Raw genomic sequence first — 18,838 nt, forward strand, 5'->3', positions numbered from 1 at the left:
TTGTAATATGTGTACTTTTAAAGATTTATCAAAATTTGTTGAGCCGAATCTTAGTAACATGGTGAATTCGGTTAGTTCCCAATAGGCCGCAGTAATAATAAATGAACTGTTCGGGATATAGGAAAATTTTCAGGAATGGAATCACAATTTCTAGGCGAATTCAGTGAGTTCCCAATGGGACATGCTTGTGTGAGTTTGCTTTTCAATATAGAGCAACATATTAGGAAGGGTATTTAAGTATCATGGGAATTCAGTAGGTTCCCAATAGGTTTCGCATGTAATATCTTGCTATTCAAGATAGAGCAACGTTTTAACGAACTGAAACACTGTTTCTTTGTGAATTCAGTTAGTTCCCAGTAGCTTGCTCTTGAAATATGCGTACTTTTAAAGATTTACCAAAATTTGGTGAGCCGAATCTGAGTAACATGGTGAATTCGGTTTGTTCCTAATAGGCCGCAGGAGTAATAAGTGGACTGTTCGGGATATAGAAAAATTTTCACGAATGGAAACAATATTTCCAGGAGAATTCAGGGAGTTCCCAATGGGACATGTTTGTATGAGTTTGATTTTCAATATAGAGCAACATTTTAAGGAACGGAATCTAAGTATCATGGTGATTTCAGTAGGTTCCCAATAGGATTCGCATGTAATAAGCTTGTTATTCAATATAGAGCAACGTTTTAACGAACTGAAACACTGTTTCTTTGTGAATTCAGTTAGTTCCCAGTAGCCTGCTCTTGTAATATATGTACTTTTAAAGATTTATCAAAATTTGGTGAGCCGAATCTGAGTAACATGGTGAATTCGGTTAGTTCCAATTAGGCCGCAGTAGTAATAAATGGACTGTTCGGGATATAGAAATTTTTCACGAATGGAATCAAAATTTCTAGGCGATTCAGTGAGTTCCCAATGGTACATGCTTGTATGAGTTTGCCTTTCAATATAGAGCAACATTTTAAGGAACGGAATAAGTATCATGGTGAATTCAGTAGGTTCCCAATAGGATTCGCATGTAATAAGCTGGTATTTCAAGATAGAGCGACGTTTTAACGAACTGAAACACTGTTTCTTTGTGAATTCAGTTAGTTCCTAGTAGCCTGCTCTTGTAATATGTGTACTTTTAAACATTTATCAAAATTTGGTGAGCCGAATCTGAGTAACATGGTGAATTCGGTTAGCTCCACATAGACAGCTGAAGTAATAAGTGGACTGTTCGGGATATAGAGAAATTTTCACGAATGGAATCAAAATTTCTAGGCGAATTCCGTGAGTTCCCAATGGGACATGCTCGTATGAGTTTGCTTTTCAATATAGAGCAACATTCTAAGGAATGGAATCTAAGTATCATGGTGAATTCAGTAGGTTCCCAATAGGATTCGCATGTAATAAGCTTGTTATTCAAGACTGAGCAACGTTTTAACGAACTTAAACACTGTTTCTTTGTGAATTCAGTTAGTTCCTAGTACCCTGCTCTTGTGATATGTGTACTTTTAAATATTTATCAAAATTTGGTGAGCCGAGTCTGAGTAACATGGTGAATTCGGTTAGTTCCAAATGGGCCGCAGTAGTAATAAGTGGACTGTTCGGGATACAGAAAAATTTTCACGAATGGAATCAAAATTTCTAGGCGAATTCAGTGAGTTCCCAATTGGACTTTTTTGTATGAGTTTGCTTTTCAATATAGAGCAACATTTTAAGGAACGGAATCTAAGTATCATGGTGATTTCAGTAGGTTCCCAATAGGATTCGCATGTAATTAGCTTGTTATTCAAGATAGAGCAACATTTTAACGAACTGAAATACTGTTTCTTTGTGAATTCAATCAGTTCCCAGTAAACTGCTCTTTTAATTTATGTACTTTTAAATATTTATCAAAATTTGGTGAGCCGAATCTGAGTAACATGGTGAAATCGGTTAGTTCCCAAAAGGCCGCAGTAGTAATAAGTGGACTGTTCGGGATATAGAAAAATTTTCACGAATGGAATCAAAATTTCTAGGCGATATCAGTGAGTTCCCAATGGGACATGCTTGTATGAGTTTGTTCTGCAATATAGAGCAACATTTTAAGGAACGGAATCTAAGTATCATGGTGAATTCAGTAGGTTCCCAATAGGATTCGCTTGTAATAAGCATGTAATTCAAGATAGAGCAACGTATTAACGAACTGAAACACTATTTTTTTGTGAATTCAGTTAGGTCGCAGCAGCGTGCTCCTGTAATATGTGTACTTTTAAAGATTTTTCAAAATTTGGTGACCAGAATCTGAGTAACATGGTGAATTCGGTTAGTTCCCAATAGACCGCAGTAGTAATAAGTGGACTGTTCGGGATATAGAAGAATTTTCACGAATGGAATCAAAATTTCTAGGCGATTTCAGTGAGTTCCCAATGGGACATGCTCGTATGAGTTTGCTTTTCAATATAGAGCAACATTCTAAGGAACGGAATCTAAGTATCATGGTGAATTCAGTAGGTTCCCAATAGGATTCGCATGTAATAAGCTTGTTATTCAAGACTGAGCAACGTTTTAACGAACTGAAACACTGTTTCTTTGTGAATTCAGTTAGTTCCTAGTACCCTGCTCTTGTGATATGTGTACTTTTAAATATTTATCAAAATTTGATGAGCCAGGTCTGAATAACATGGTGAATTCGGTTAGTTCCAAATGGGCCGCAGTAGTAATAAGTGGACTGTTCGGGATATAGAAAAATTTTCACAAATGGAATCAAAATTTCTAGGCGAATTCAGTGAGTTCCCAATTGGACTTGCTTGTATGAGTTTGCTTTTCAATATAGAGCAACATTTTAAGGAACGGAATCTAAGTATCATGGTGAATTCAGTAGTTTCCCAATAGGATTCCCATGTAATAACTTGTTATTCAAGATAGAGCAACGTTTTAACGAACTGAAACACTGTTTCTTTGTGAGTTCAGTTAGTTCCCAGAGGCAGGCTCTTGTAATATGTGTACTTTTAAAGATTTATCAAAATTTACTGAGACGAATCTGAGTAACATGGTGAAATCGTTTAGTTCCCAATAGGCCGCAGTAGTAATAAGTAGACTGTTCGTGTTATAGAAAAATTTTTATGAATGGAATCAAAATTTGTAGGCGAATTCAGTGAATACCAATCGACATGCTTGTATGACTTTGCTCTTCAATATAGAGCAACATTTTAAGGAAAGGAATAATTATCATGGTGAATTCAGTAGGTTCCCAATAGGATTCGCAAGTAATAAGCTTGTTATTCAAGATAGAGCAATGTTTTAACGAACTGAAACACTGTTTCATTGTGAATTCAGTTAGTTCCCAGTAGCCTGCTCTTGTAATATGGGTACTTTTAAAGATTTATCAAAATTTGGTGAGCCGAATCTGAGTAACATGGTGAATTCGGTTAGTTCCCATTAGGCCGCAGTAGTAATAAATGGACTGTTCGGGATATAGAAAAATTTTCACGAATGGAATCAAAATTTCTAGGCGAATTCAGTGAGATCCCAATGGGACATTCTTGTATGAGTTTGCTCTTCAATATAGAGCAACATTTCTAGGAAGGGAATCTAAGTATCATGGGAATTCAATAGGTTCCCAATAGGATTCACATGTAATAAGCTTGTTATTCAAGATAGAGCAACGTTTTAACGAACTGAAACACTGTTTCTTTGTGAATTCAGTTAGTTCACAGTAGCTTGCTCTTGAAATATGTGTACTTTTAAAGATTTATCAAAATTTGGTGAGCCGAATCTGAGTAACATGGTGAATTCTGTTAGTTCCCAATAGGCCGCCATAGTAATAAGTGGACTGTTTGGGATATAGAAAAATTTTCACGAATGGAATCAAAATTTCTAGGCGAATTCAGTGAGATCCCAATGGGACATGCTTGTATGAGTTTGCTCTTCAATATAGAGCAACATTTCTAGGAAGGGAATCTAAGTATCATGGGAATTCAATAGGTTCCCAATAGGATTCGCATGTAATAAGCTTGTTATTCAAGATAGAGCAACGTTTTAACGAACAGAAACACTGTTTCTTTGTGAATTCAGTTAGTTCACAGTAGCTTGCTCTGGAAATATGTGTACTTTTAAAGATTTATCAAAATTTGGTGAGCCGAATATGAGTAACATGGTGAATTCTGTTAGTTCCCAATAGGCCGCCATAGTAATAAGTGGACTGTTCGGGATATAGAAAAATTTTCACGAATGGAATCAAAATTTCTAGGCGAATTCATTGAATTCCCAATTTTGACATGCTTGTATGAGTTTGCTTTTCAATATAGAGCAACATTTTAGGAACGGGATCTAAGTATCATGGTGAATTCAGTAGGTTCCCAATAGGATTCGCATGTAATAAGCTTGTTATTCAAGATAAAGCAACTTTTTAACGAAATGAAATACTGTTTCTCTGTGAATTCTGTTAGTTCCCAGGAGCAGGCTCTTGTAATATGTGTACTTTTAAAGATTTATCAAAATTTGTTGAGCCGAATCTTAGTAACATGGTGAATTCGGTTAGTTCCCAATAGGCCGCAGTAATAATAAATGAACTGTTCGGGATATAGGAAAATTTTCAGGAATGGAATCACAATTTCTAGGCGAATTCAGTGAGTTCCCAATGGGACATGCTTGTGTGAGTTTGCTTTTCAATATAGAGCAACATATTAGGAAGGGTATTTAAGTATCATGGGAATTCAGTAGGTTCCCAATAGGTTTCGCATGTAATATCTTGCTATTCAAGATAGAGCAACGTTTTAACGAACTGAAACACTGTTTCTTTGTGAATTCAGTTAGTTCCCAGTAGCTTGCTCTTGAAATATGCGTACTTTTAAAGATTTACCAAAATTTGGTGAGCCGAATCTGAGTAACATGGTGAATTCGGTTTGTTCCTAATAGGCCGCAGGAGTAATAAGTGGACTGTTCGGGATATAGAAAAATTTTCACGAATGGAAACAATATTTCCAGGAGAATTCAGGGAGTTCCCAATGGGACATGTTTGTATGAGTTTGATTTTCAATATAGAGCAACATTTTAAGGAACGGAATCTAAGTATCATGGTGATTTCAGTAGGTTCCCAATAGGATTCGCATGTAATAAGCTTGTTATTCAATATAGAGCAACGTTTTAACGAACTGAAACACTGTTTCTTTGTGAATTCAGTTAGTTCCCAGTAGCCTGCTCTTGTAATATATGTACTTTTAAAGATTTATCAAAATTTGGTGAGCCGAATCTGAGTAACATGGTGAATTCGGTTAGTTCCAATTAGGCCGCAGTAGTAATAAATGGACTGTTCGGGATATAGAAATTTTTCACGAATGGAATCAAAATTTCTAGGCGATTCAGTGAGTTCCCAATGGTACATGCTTGTATGAGTTTGCCTTTCAATATAGAGCAACATTTTAAGGAACGGAATAAGTATCATGGTGAATTCAGTAGGTTCCCAATAGGATTCGCATGTAATAAGCTGGTATTTCAAGATAGAGCGACGTTTTAACGAACTGAAACACTGTTTCTTTGTGAATTCAGTTAGTTCCTAGTAGCCTGCTCTTGTAATATGTGTACTTTTAAACATTTATCAAAATTTGGTGAGCCGAATCTGAGTAACATGGTGAATTCGGTTAGCTCCACATAGACAGCTGAAGTAATAAGTGGACTGTTCGGGATATAGAGAAATTTTCACGAATGGAATCAAAATTTCTAGGCGAATTCCGTGAGTTCCCAATGGGACATGCTCGTATGAGTTTGCTTTTCAATATAGAGCAACATTCTAAGGAATGGAATCTAAGTATCATGGTGAATTCAGTAGGTTCCCAATAGGATTCGCATGTAATAAGCTTGTTATTCAAGACTGAGCAACGTTTTAACGAACTTAAACACTGTTTCTTTGTGAATTCAGTTAGTTCCTAGTACCCTGCTCTTGTGATATGTGTACTTTTAAATATTTATCAAAATTTGGTGAGCCGAGTCTGAGTAACATGGTGAATTCGGTTAGTTCCAAATGGGCCGCAGTAGTAATAAGTGGACTGTTCGGGATACAGAAAAATTTTCACGAATGGAATCAAAATTTCTAGGCGAATTCAGTGAGTTCCCAATTGGACTTTTTTGTATGAGTTTGCTTTTCAATATAGAGCAACATTTTAAGGAACGGAATCTAAGTATCATGGTGATTTCAGTAGGTTCCCAATAGGATTCGCATGTAATTAGCTTGTTATTCAAGATAGAGCAACATTTTAACGAACTGAAATACTGTTTCTTTGTGAATTCAATCAGTTCCCAGTAAACTGCTCTTTTAATTTATGTACTTTTAAATATTTATCAAAATTTGGTGAGCCGAATCTGAGTAACATGGTGAAATCGGTTAGTTCCCAAAAGGCCGCAGTAGTAATAAGTGGACTGTTCGGGATATAGAAAAATTTTCACGAATGGAATCAAAATTTCTAGGCGATATCAGTGAGTTCCCAATGGGACATGCTTGTATGAGTTTGTTCTGCAATATAGAGCAACATTTTAAGGAACGGAATCTAAGTATCATGGTGAATTCAGTAGGTTCCCAATAGGATTCGCTTGTAATAAGCATGTAATTCAAGATAGAGCAACGTATTAACGAACTGAAACACTATTTTTTTGTGAATTCAGTTAGGTCGCAGCAGCGTGCTCCTGTAATATGTGTACTTTTAAAGATTTTTCAAAATTTGGTGACCAGAATCTGAGTAACATGGTGAATTCGGTTAGTTCCCAATAGACCGCAGTAGTAATAAGTGGACTGTTCGGGATATAGAAGAATTTTCACGAATGGAATCAAAATTTCTAGGCGATTTCAGTGAGTTCCCAATGGGACATGCTCGTATGAGTTTGCTTTTCAATATAGAGCAACATTCTAAGGAACGGAATCTAAGTATCATGGTGAATTCAGTAGGTTCCCAATAGGATTCGCATGTAATAAGCTTGTTATTCAAGACTGAGCAACGTTTTAACGAACTGAAACACTGTTTCTTTGTGAATTCAGTTAGTTCCTAGTACCCTGCTCTTGTGATATGTGTACTTTTAAATATTTATCAAAATTTGATGAGCCAGGTCTGAATAACATGGTGAATTCGGTTAGTTCCAAATGGGCCGCAGTAGTAATAAGTGGACTGTTCGGGATATAGAAAAATTTTCACAAATGGAATCAAAATTTCTAGGCGAATTCAGTGAGTTCCCAATTGGACTTGCTTGTATGAGTTTGCTTTTCAATATAGAGCAACATTTTAAGGAACGGAATCTAAGTATCATGGTGAATTCAGTAGTTTCCCAATAGGATTCCCATGTAATAACTTGTTATTCAAGATAGAGCAACGTTTTAACGAACTGAAACACTGTTTCTTTGTGAGTTCAGTTAGTTCCCAGAGGCAGGCTCTTGTAATATGTGTACTTTTAAAGATTTATCAAAATTTACTGAGACGAATCTGAGTAACATGGTGAAATCGTTTAGTTCCCAATAGGCCGCAGTAGTAATAAGTAGACTGTTCGTGTTATAGAAAAATTTTTATGAATGGAATCAAAATTTGTAGGCGAATTCAGTGAATACCAATCGACATGCTTGTATGACTTTGCTCTTCAATATAGAGCAACATTTTAAGGAAAGGAATAATTATCATGGTGAATTCAGTAGGTTCCCAATAGGATTCGCAAGTAATAAGCTTGTTATTCAAGATAGAGCAATGTTTTAACGAACTGAAACACTGTTTCATTGTGAATTCAGTTAGTTCCCAGTAGCCTGCTCTTGTAATATGGGTACTTTTAAAGATTTATCAAAATTTGGTGAGCCGAATCTGAGTAACATGGTGAATTCGGTTAGTTCCCATTAGGCCGCAGTAGTAATAAATGGACTGTTCGGGATATAGAAAAATTTTCACGAATGGAATCAAAATTTCTAGGCGAATTCAGTGAGATCCCAATGGGACATTCTTGTATGAGTTTGCTCTTCAATATAGAGCAACATTTCTAGGAAGGGAATCTAAGTATCATGGGAATTCAATAGGTTCCCAATAGGATTCACATGTAATAAGCTTGTTATTCAAGATAGAGCAACGTTTTAACGAACTGAAACACTGTTTCTTTGTGAATTCAGTTAGTTCACAGTAGCTTGCTCTTGAAATATGTGTACTTTTAAAGATTTATCAAAATTTGGTGAGCCGAATCTGAGTAACATGGTGAATTCTGTTAGTTCCCAATAGGCCGCCATAGTAATAAGTGGACTGTTCGGGATATAGAAAAATTTTCACGAATGGAATCAAAATTTCTAGGCGAATTCAGTGAGATCCCAATGGGACATGCTTGTATGAGTTTGCTCTTCAATATAGAGCAACATTTCTAGGAAGGGAATCTAAGTATCATGGGAATTCAATAGGTTCCCAATAGGATTCGCATGTAATAAGCTTGTTATTCAAGATAGAGCAACGTTTTAACGAACAGAAACACTGTTTCTTTGTGAATTCAGTTAGTTCACAGTAGCTTGCTCTGGAAATATGTGTACTTTTAAAGATTTATCAAAATTTGGTGAGCCGAATATGAGTAACATGGTGAATTCTGTTAGTTCCCAATAGGCCGCCATAGTAATAAGTGGACTGTTCGGGATATAGAAAAATTTTCACGAATGGAATCAAAATTTCTAGGCGAATTCATTGAATTCCCAATTTTGACATGCTTGTATGAGTTTGCTTTTCAATATAGAGCAACATTTTAGGAACGGGATCTAAGTATCATGGTGAATTCAGTAGGTTCCCAATAGGATTCGCATGTAATAAGCTTGTTATTCAAGATAAAGCAACTTTTTAACGAAATGAAATACTGTTTCTCTGTGAATTCTGTTAGTTCCCAGGAGCAGGCTCTTGTAATATGTGTACTTTTAAAGATTTATCAAAATTTGTTGAGCCGAATCTTAGTAACATGGTGAATTCGGTTAGTTCCCAATAGGCCGCAGTAATAATAAATGAACTGTTCGGGATATAGGAAAATTTTCAGGAATGGAATCACAATTTCTAGGCGAATTCAGTGAGTTCCCAATGGGACATGCTTGTGTGAGTTTGCTTTTCAATATAGAGCAACATATTAGGAAGGGTATTTAAGTATCATGGGAATTCAGTAGGTTCCCAATAGGTTTCGCATGTAATATCTTGCTATTCAAGATAGAGCAACGTTTTAACGAACTGAAACACTGTTTCTTTGTGAATTCAGTTAGTTCCCAGTAGCTTGCTCTTGAAATATGCGTACTTTTAAAGATTTACCAAAATTTGGTGAGCCGAATCTGAGTAACATGGTGAATTCGGTTTGTTCCTAATAGGCCGCAGGAGTAATAAGTGGACTGTTCGGGATATAGAAAAATTTTCACGAATGGAAACAATATTTCCAGGAGAATTCAGGGAGTTCCCAATGGGACATGTTTGTATGAGTTTGATTTTCAATATAGAGCAACATTTTAAGGAACGGAATCTAAGTATCATGGTGATTTCAGTAGGTTCCCAATAGGATTCGCATGTAATAAGCTTGTTATTCAATATAGAGCAACGTTTTAACGAACTGAAACACTGTTTCTTTGTGAATTCAGTTAGTTCCCAGTAGCCTGCTCTTGTAATATATGTACTTTTAAAGATTTATCAAAATTTGGTGAGCCGAATCTGAGTAACATGGTGAATTCGGTTAGTTCCAATTAGGCCGCAGTAGTAATAAATGGACTGTTCGGGATATAGAAATTTTTCACGAATGGAATCAAAATTTCTAGGCGATTCAGTGAGTTCCCAATGGTACATGCTTGTATGAGTTTGCCTTTCAATATAGAGCAACATTTTAAGGAACGGAATAAGTATCATGGTGAATTCAGTAGGTTCCCAATAGGATTCGCATGTAATAAGCTGGTATTTCAAGATAGAGCAACGTTTTAACGAACTGAAACACTGTTTCTTTGTGAATTCAGTTAGTTCCTAGTAGCCTGCTCTTGTAATATGTGTACTTTTAAACATTTATCAAAATTTGGTGAGCCGAATCTGAGTAACATGGTGAATTCGGTTAGCTCCACATAGACAGCTGAAGTAATAAGTGGACTGTTCGGGATATAGAGAAATTTTCACGAATGGAATCAAAATTTCTAGGCGAATTCCGTGAGTTCCCAATGGGACATGCTCGTATGAGTTTGCTTTTCAATATAGAGCAACATTCTAAGGAATGGAATCTAAGTATCATGGTGAATTCAGTAGGTTCCCAATAGGATTCGCATGTAATAAGCTTGTTATTCAAGACTGAGCAACGTTTTAACGAACTTAAACACTGTTTCTTTGTGAATTCAGTTAGTTCCTAGTACCCTGCTCTTGTGATATGTGTACTTTTAAATATTTATCAAAATTTGGTGAGCCGAGTCTGAGTAACATGGTGAATTCGGTTAGTTCCAAATGGGCCGCAGTAGTAATAAGTGGACTGTTCGGGATACAGAAAAATTTTCACGAATGGAATCAAAATTTCTAGGCGAATTCAGTGAGTTCCCAATTGGACTTTTTTGTATGAGTTTGCTTTTCAATATAGAGCAACATTTTAAGGAACGGAATCTAAGTATCATGGTGATTTCAGTAGGTTCCCAATAGGATTCGCATGTAATTAGCTTGTTATTCAAGATAGAGCAACATTTTAACGAACTGAAATACTGTTTCTTTGTGAATTCAATCAGTTCCCAGTAAACTGCTCTTTTAATTTATGTACTTTTAAATATTTATCAAAATTTGGTGAGCCGAATCTGAGTAACATGGTGAAATCGGTTAGTTCCCAAAAGGCCGCAGTAGTAATAAGTGGACTGTTCGGGATATAGAAAAATTTTCACGAATGGAATCAAAATTTCTAGGCGATATCAGTGAGTTCCCAATGGGACATGCTTGTATGAGTTTGTTCTGCAATATAGAGCAACATTTTAAGGAACGGAATCTAAGTATCATGGTGAATTCAGTAGGTTCCCAATAGGATTCGCTTGTAATAAGCATGTAATTCAAGATAGAGCAACGTATTAACGAACTGAAACACTATTTTTTTGTGAATTCAGTTAGGTCGCAGCAGCGTGCTCCTGTAATATGTGTACTTTTAAAGATTTTTCAAAATTTGGTGACCAGAATCTGAGTAACATGGTGAATTCGGTTAGTTCCCAATAGACCGCAGTAGTAATAAGTGGACTGTTCGGGATATAGAAGAATTTTCACGAATGGAATCAAAATTTCTAGGCGATTTCAGTGAGTTCCCAATGGGACATGCTCGTATGAGTATGCTTTTCAATATAGAGCAACATTCTAAGGAACGGAATCTAAGTATCATGGTGAATTCAGTAGGTTCCCAATAGGATTCGCATGTAATAAGCTTGTTATTCAAGACTGAGCAACGTTTTAACGAACTGAAACACTGTTTCTTTGTGAATTCAGTTAGTTCCTAGTACCCTGCTCTTGTGATATGTGTACTTTTAAATATTTATCAAAATTTGATGAGCCAGGTCTGAATAACATGGTGAATTCGGTTAGTTCCAAATGGGCCGCAGTAGTAATAAGTGGACTGTTCGGGATATAGAAAAATTTTCACAAATGGAATCAAAATTTCTAGGCGAATTCAGTGAGTTCCCAATTGGACTTGCTTGTATGAGTTTGCTTTTCAATATAGAGCAACATTTTAAGGAACGGAATCTAAGTATCATGGTGAATTCAGTAGTTTCCCAATAGGATTCCCATGTAATAACTTGTTATTCAAGATAGAGCAACGTTTTAAAGAACTGAAACACTGTTTCTTTGTGAGTTCAGTTAGTTCCCAGAGGCAGGCTCTTGTAATATGTGTACTATTAAAGATTTATCAAAATTTGGTGAGCCGAATCTGAGTATCATGGTGAAATCGGCTAATTCCTAATAGGCCGCAGTAGTAATAAGTGGACTATACGGAATATAGAAAAATTTTCACGAATGGAATCAAAATTTCTAGGCGATTTCAGTGAGTTCCCAATGGGACATGCTTGTATGAGTTTGCTCTTCAATATAGAGCAACATTTTAAGGAACGGAATCTAAGTATCATGGTGAATTCAGTAGGTTCCCAATAGGATTCGCATGTGATAAGCTTGTTATTCAAGATAGAGCAACGTTTTAACGAACTGAAACACTGTGTCTTTGTGAATTCAGTTAGTTCCCAGAAGACTGATCTTATAATACGTGTACTTTTAAAGATTTATCAAAATTTGGTGAGCCGAATCTGAGTAACATGGTGAATTCGGTTAGTTCCCAATAGACCGCAGTAGTAATAAGTGGACTGTTCGGGACATAGAAGAATTTTCACGAATGGAATCAAAATTTATAGGCGAATTCAGTGAGTTCCCAATTGGACTTGCTTGTATGAGTTTGCCTTTCAATATAGAGCAACATTTTAAAAAACGGAATCTAATTATCATGGTGAATTCAGGATGATCCCATTAGGATTCGCATGTAATAAGCTTGTTATTCAATATAGAGCAACGTTTTAACGAACTGAAACACTGTTTCTTTGTGAATTCAGTTAGTTCCCAGTAGCAGGCTCTTGTAATATGTGTACTTTTAAAGATTTATCAAAATTTGGTGAGCCGAATCTGAGTAACATGGTGAATTCGGTTAGTTCCCAATGAGGCGCAGTCGTAATAAGGGGACAGTTCAGGATATAGAAAAATTTTCATGAATGGAATCAAAATTTCTAGGCGAATTCAGTGATTTCCCAATGGGACACGCTTGTATGAGTTTGCTCTTCAATATATAGCACCATTTTAAGGAACGGAATCTAAGTATCATGGTGAATTCAGTAGGTTCCCAATAGGATTCTCATGTAATAAGCTTGTTATTCAAGATAAAGCAACTTTTTAAAGAAATGAAATACTGTTTCTTTGTGAATTCTGTTAGTTCCCAGTAGCAGGCTCTTGTAATATGTGTACTTTTAAAGATTTATCAAAATTTGGTGAGCCGAACCTGAGTAACCTGGTGAAATCGGTTAGTTCCCAGTAGGCCGCAGTAGTAATAAGTGGACTGTTCGGGATATAGAAAAATTTTCACGAATGGAATCAAAATTTCTAGGCGAATTCAGTGAGTTCCCAATGGGACATGCTTGTATGAGTTTGCTTTTCAAAATAGAGCAACATTTTTAGGAACGGAACCTAAGTATAATGGTGAATTCAGTAGGTTCCCAATAGGATTCTCATGTAATAAGCTTTTTATTCAAGATAGAGCAACGTTTTAACGAACTGAAACACTGTTTCTTTGTGAATTCAGGTAGTTCCCAGTAGCCTGCTCTTGTAATATGTGTACTTTAAAGATTTATCAAATTTTGGTGATCCGAATCTGAGTTACATTGTGATTTTGGTTAATTCCCAATATGCCGCAGTAGTAATAAGTGGACTGTTCGCGATATAGAAAAATTTTCACGAATGGAATAAAAATTTCTAGGCGAATTCAGTGAACTCCCAATTTTGACATGCTTGTATGAGTTTGCTTTTCAATATAGAGCAACATTTTAAGGAACGGAATCTAAGTATCATCGTGAATTGAGTAGGTTCCCAATAGGATTCGCATGTAATAAGCTTGTTATTCAAGATAGAGCATCGTTTTAACGAACTGAAACACTGTGTCTTTGTGAATTCAGTTAGTTCCCAGTAGCCTGCTCTTGTAATATGTGTACTTTTAAAGATTTATCAAAATTTGTTGAGCCGAATCTGAGTAACATGGAGAATTCTGTTAGTTCCCATTAGGCCGCAGTATTAATAAACAGACTGTTCGGGATATACAAAAATTTTCACGAGTGAAATCAAAATTTCTAGGCGAATTCAGTGAGTTTCCAATGGGACATGCTTGTATCAGTTTGCTTTTCAATATAGAGCAACATATTAAGGAAGGGACTCTAAGTATCATGGGAATTCTGTAGGTTCCCAATAGGATTCGCATGTAATATCTAGCTATTCAAGATAGAGCAACGTTTTAACGAACTGAAACACTGTTTCTTTGTGAATTCAGTTAGTTCCCAGTAGCTTGCTCTTGAAATATGTGTACTTTTAAAGATTTATCAAAATTTGGTTAGCCGAATCTGAGTAACATGGTGAATTCGGTTAGTTCCCAATGGGCCGCAGTAGTAATAAGGGGACTGTTCGGGATATAGAAAAATTTTCATAAATGGAATCAAAATTTCTAGGCGAATTCAGTGATTTCCCAATGGGACATGCTTGTATGAGTTTGCTCTTCAATATATAGCACCATTTTAAGGAACGGAATCTAAGTATCATGGTGAATTCAGTAGGTTCCCAATAGGATTCACACGTAATAAGCGTGTTATTCAAGATAAAGCAACTTTTTAACGAAATGAAATACTGTTTCTTTGTGAATTCTGTTAGTTCCCAGTAGCAGGCTCTTGTAATATGTGTACTTTTAAAGATTTATCAAAATTTGGTGAGCCGAATCTGAGTAAAGTGGTGTAATCGGTTAGTTCCCAATAAGCCGCAGTAGTAATAAGTGGACTGTTCGGGATATAGAAAAATTTTCACGAATGGAATCAAAATTTCTAGGCGAATTCAGTGAGTTACCAATGGGACATGCTTGTATGAGTTTGCTTTTCAATATAGAGCAACATTTTTAGGAACGGAATCTAAGTATAATGGTGAATTCAGTAGGATCCCAATAGGATTCTCATGTAATAAGCTTTTTATTCAAGATAGAGCAAAGTTTTAACGAACTGAAACACTGTTTCTTTGTGAATTCAGGTAGTTCCCAGTAGCCTGCTCTTGTAATATGTGTACTTTTAAAGATTTATCAAATTTTGGTGAGCCGAATCTGAGTTACATTGTGAATTTGGTTAGTTCCCAATAGGCCGCAGTAGTAATAAGTGGACTGTTCGCGATATAGAAAAATTTTCACGAATGGAATAAAAATTTCTAGGCGAATTCAGTGAACTCCCAATTTTGACATGCTTGTATGAGTTTGCTTTTCAATATAGCAACATTTTAAGGAACGGAATCTAAGTATCATCGTGAATTGAGTAGGTTCCCAATAGGATTCGCATGTAATAAGCTTGTTATTCAAGATAGAGCAACGTTTTAACGAACTGAAACACTGTTTCTTTGTGAATTCAGTTAGTTCCCAGTAGCCTGCTCTTGTAATATGTGTACTTTTAAAGATTTATCAAAATTTGTTGAGCCGAATCTGAGTAACATGGAGAATTCGGTTAGTTCCCATTAGGCCGCAGTATTAATAAATAGACTGTTCGGGATATACAAAAATTTTCACGAGTGGAATCAAAATTTCTAGGCGAATTCAGTGAGTTTCCAATGGGACTTGCTTGTATGAGTTTGCTTTTCAATATAGAGCAACATTTTAAGGAACGGAATCTAAGTATCATGGTGAATTCAGTAGTTTCCCAATAGGATTCCCATGTAATAACTTGTTATTCAAGATAGAGCAACGTTTTAAAGAACTGAAACACTGTTTCTTTGTGAGTTCAGTTAGTTCCCAGAGGCAGGCTCTTGTAATATGTGTACTTTTAAAGATTTATCAAAATTTGGTGAGCCGAATCTGAGTATCATGGTGAAATCGGCTAATTCCTAATAGGCCGCAGTAGTAATAAGTGGACTATACGGAATATAGAAAAATTTTCACGAATGGAATCAAAATTTCTAGGCGATTTCAGTGAGTTCCCAATGGGACATGCTTGTATGAGTTTGCTCTTCAATATAGAGCAACATTTTAAGGAACGGAATCTAAGTATCATGGTGAATTCAGTAGGTTCCCAATAGGATTCGCATGTGATAAGCTTGTTATTCAAGATAGAGCAACGTTTTAACGAACTGAAACACTGTGTCTTTGTGAATTCAGTTAGTTCCCAGAAGACTGATCTTATAATACGTGTACTTTTAAAGATTTATCAAAATTTGGTGAGCCGAATCTGAGTAACATGGTGAATTCGGTTAGTTCCCAATAGACCGCAGTAGTAATAAGTGGACTGTTCGGGACATAGAAGAATTTTCACGAATGGAATCAAAATTTATAGGCGAATTCAGTGAGTTCCCAATTGGACTTGCTTGTATGAGTTTGCCTTTCAATATAGAGCAACATTTTAAAAAACGGAATCTAATTATCATGGTGAATTCAGGATGATCCCATTAGGATTCGCATGTAATAAGCTTGTTATTCCATATAGAGCAACGTTTTAACGAACTGAAACACTGTTTCTTTGTGAATTCAGTTAGTTCCCAGTAGCAGGCTCTTGTAATATGTGTACTTTTAAAGATTTATCAAAATTTGGTGAGCCGAATCTGAGTAACATGGTGAATTCGGTTAGTTCCCAATGAGGCGCAGTCGTAATAAGGGGACAGTTCAGGATATAGAAAAATTTTCATGAATGGAATCAAAATTTCTAGGCGAATTCAGTGATTTCCCAATGGGACACGCTTGTATGAGTTTGCTCTTCAATATATAGCACCATTTTAAGGAACGGAATCTAAGTATCATGGTGAATTCAGTAGGTTCCCAATAGGATTCTCATGTAATAAGCTTGTTATTCAAGATAAAGCAACTTTTTAACGAAATGAAATACTGTTTCTTTGTGAATTCTGTTAGTTCCCAGTAGCAGGTTCTTGTAATATGTGTACTTTTAAAGATTTATCAAAATTTGGTGAGCCGAACCTGAGTAACCTGGTGAAATCGGTTAGTTCCCAGTAGGCCGCAGTAGTAATAAGTGGACTGTTCGGGATATAGAAAAATTTTCACGAATGGAATCAAAATTTCTAGGCGAATTCAGTGAGTTCCCAATGGGACATGCTTGTATGAGTTTGCTTTTCAAAATAGAGCAACATTTTTAGGAACGGAACCTAAGTATAATGGTGAATTCAGTAGGTTCCCAATAGGATTCTCATGTAATAAGCTTTTTATTCAAGATAGAGCAACGTTTTAACGAACTGAAACACTGTTTCTTTGTGAATTCAGGTAGTTCCCAGTAGCCTGCTCTTGTAATATGTGTACTTTAAAGATTTATCAAATTTTGGTGATCCGAATCTGAGTTACATTGTGATTTTGGTTAATTCCCAATATGCCGCAGTAGTAATAAGTGGACTGTTCGCGATATAGAAAAATTTTCACGAATGGAATAAAAATTTCTAGGCGAATTCAGTGAACTCCCAATTTTGACATGCTTGTATGAGTTTGCTTTTCAATATAGAGCAACATTTTAAGGAACGGAATCTAAGTATCATCGTGAATTGAGTAGGTTCCCAATAGGATTCGCATGTAATAAGCTTGTTATTCAAGATAGAGCATCGTTTTAACGAACTGAAACACTGTGTCTTTGTGAATTAAGTTAGTTCCCAGTAGCCTGCTCTTGTAATATGTGTACTTTTAAAGATTTATCAAAATTTGTTGAGCCGAATCTGAGTAACATGGAGAATTCGGTTAGTTCCCATTAGGCCGCAGTATTAATAAATAGACTGTTCGGGATATACAAAAATTTTCACGAATGGAATAAAAATTTCTAGGCGAATTCAGTGAACTCCCAATTTTGACATGCTTGTATGAGTTTGCTTTTCAATATAGAGCAACATTTTAAGGAACGGAATCTAAGTATCATCGTGAATTGAGTAGGTTCCCAATAGGATTCGCATGTAATAAGCTTGTTATTCAAGATAGAGCATCGTTTTAACGAACTGAAACACTGTGTCTTTGTGAATTCAGTTAGTTCCCAGTAGCCTGCTCTTGTAATATGTGTACTTTTAAAGATTTATCAAAATTTGTTGAGCCGAATCTGAGTAACATGGAGAATTCTGTTAGTTCCCATTAGGCCGCAGTATTAATAAACAGACTGTTCGGGATATACAAAAATTTTCACGAGTGAAATCAAAATTTCTAGGCGAATTCAGTGAGTTTCCAATGGGACATGCTTGTATCAGTTTGCTTTTCAATATAGAGCAACATATTAAGGAAGGGACTCTAAGTATCATGGGAATTCTGTAGGTTCCCAATAGGATTCGCATGTAATATCTAGCTATTCAAGATAGAGCAACGTTTTAACGAACTGAAACACTGTTTCTTTGTGAATTCAGTTAGTTCCCAGTAGCTTGCTCTTGAAATATGTGTACTTTTAAAGATTTATCAAAATTTGGTTAGCCGAATCTGAGTAACATGGTGAATTCGGTTAGTTCCCAATGGGCCGCAGTAGTAATAAGGGGACTGTTCGGGATATAGAAAAATTTTCATAAATGGAATCAAAATTTCTAGGCGAATTCAGTGATTTCCCAATGGGACATGCTTGTATGAGTTTGCTCTTCAATATATAGCACCATTTTAAGGAACGGAATCTAAGTATCATGGTGAATTCAGTAGGTTCCCAATAGGATTCGCACGTAATAAGCGTGTTATTCAAGATAAAGCAACTTTTTAACGAAATGAAATACTGTTTCTTTGTGAATTCTGTTAGTTCCCAGTAGCAGGCTCTTGTAATATGTGTACTTTTAAAGATTTATCAAAATTTGGTGAGCCGAATCTGAGTAAAGTGGTGTAATCGGTTAGTTCCCAATAAGCCGCAGTAGTAATAAGTGGACTGTTCGGGATATAGAAAAATTTTCACGAATGGAATCAAAATTTCTAGGCGAATTCAGTGAGTTACCAATGGGACATGCTTGTATGAGTTTGCTTTTCAATATAGAGCAACATTTTTAGGAACGGAATCTAAGTATAATGGTGAATTCAGTAGGATCCCAATAGGATTCTCATGTAATAAGCTTTTTATTCAAGATAGAGCAAAGTTTTAACGAACTGAAACACTGTTTCTTTGTGAATTCAGGTAGTTCCCAGTAGCCTGCTCTTGTAATAT

This window comes from Rattus norvegicus, chromosome 11 (assembly GCF_036323735.1).
Source record: "Rattus norvegicus strain BN/NHsdMcwi chromosome 11, GRCr8, whole genome shotgun sequence".
In the NCBI taxonomy this organism is placed as follows: domain Eukaryota; kingdom Metazoa; phylum Chordata; class Mammalia; order Rodentia; family Muridae; genus Rattus; species Rattus norvegicus.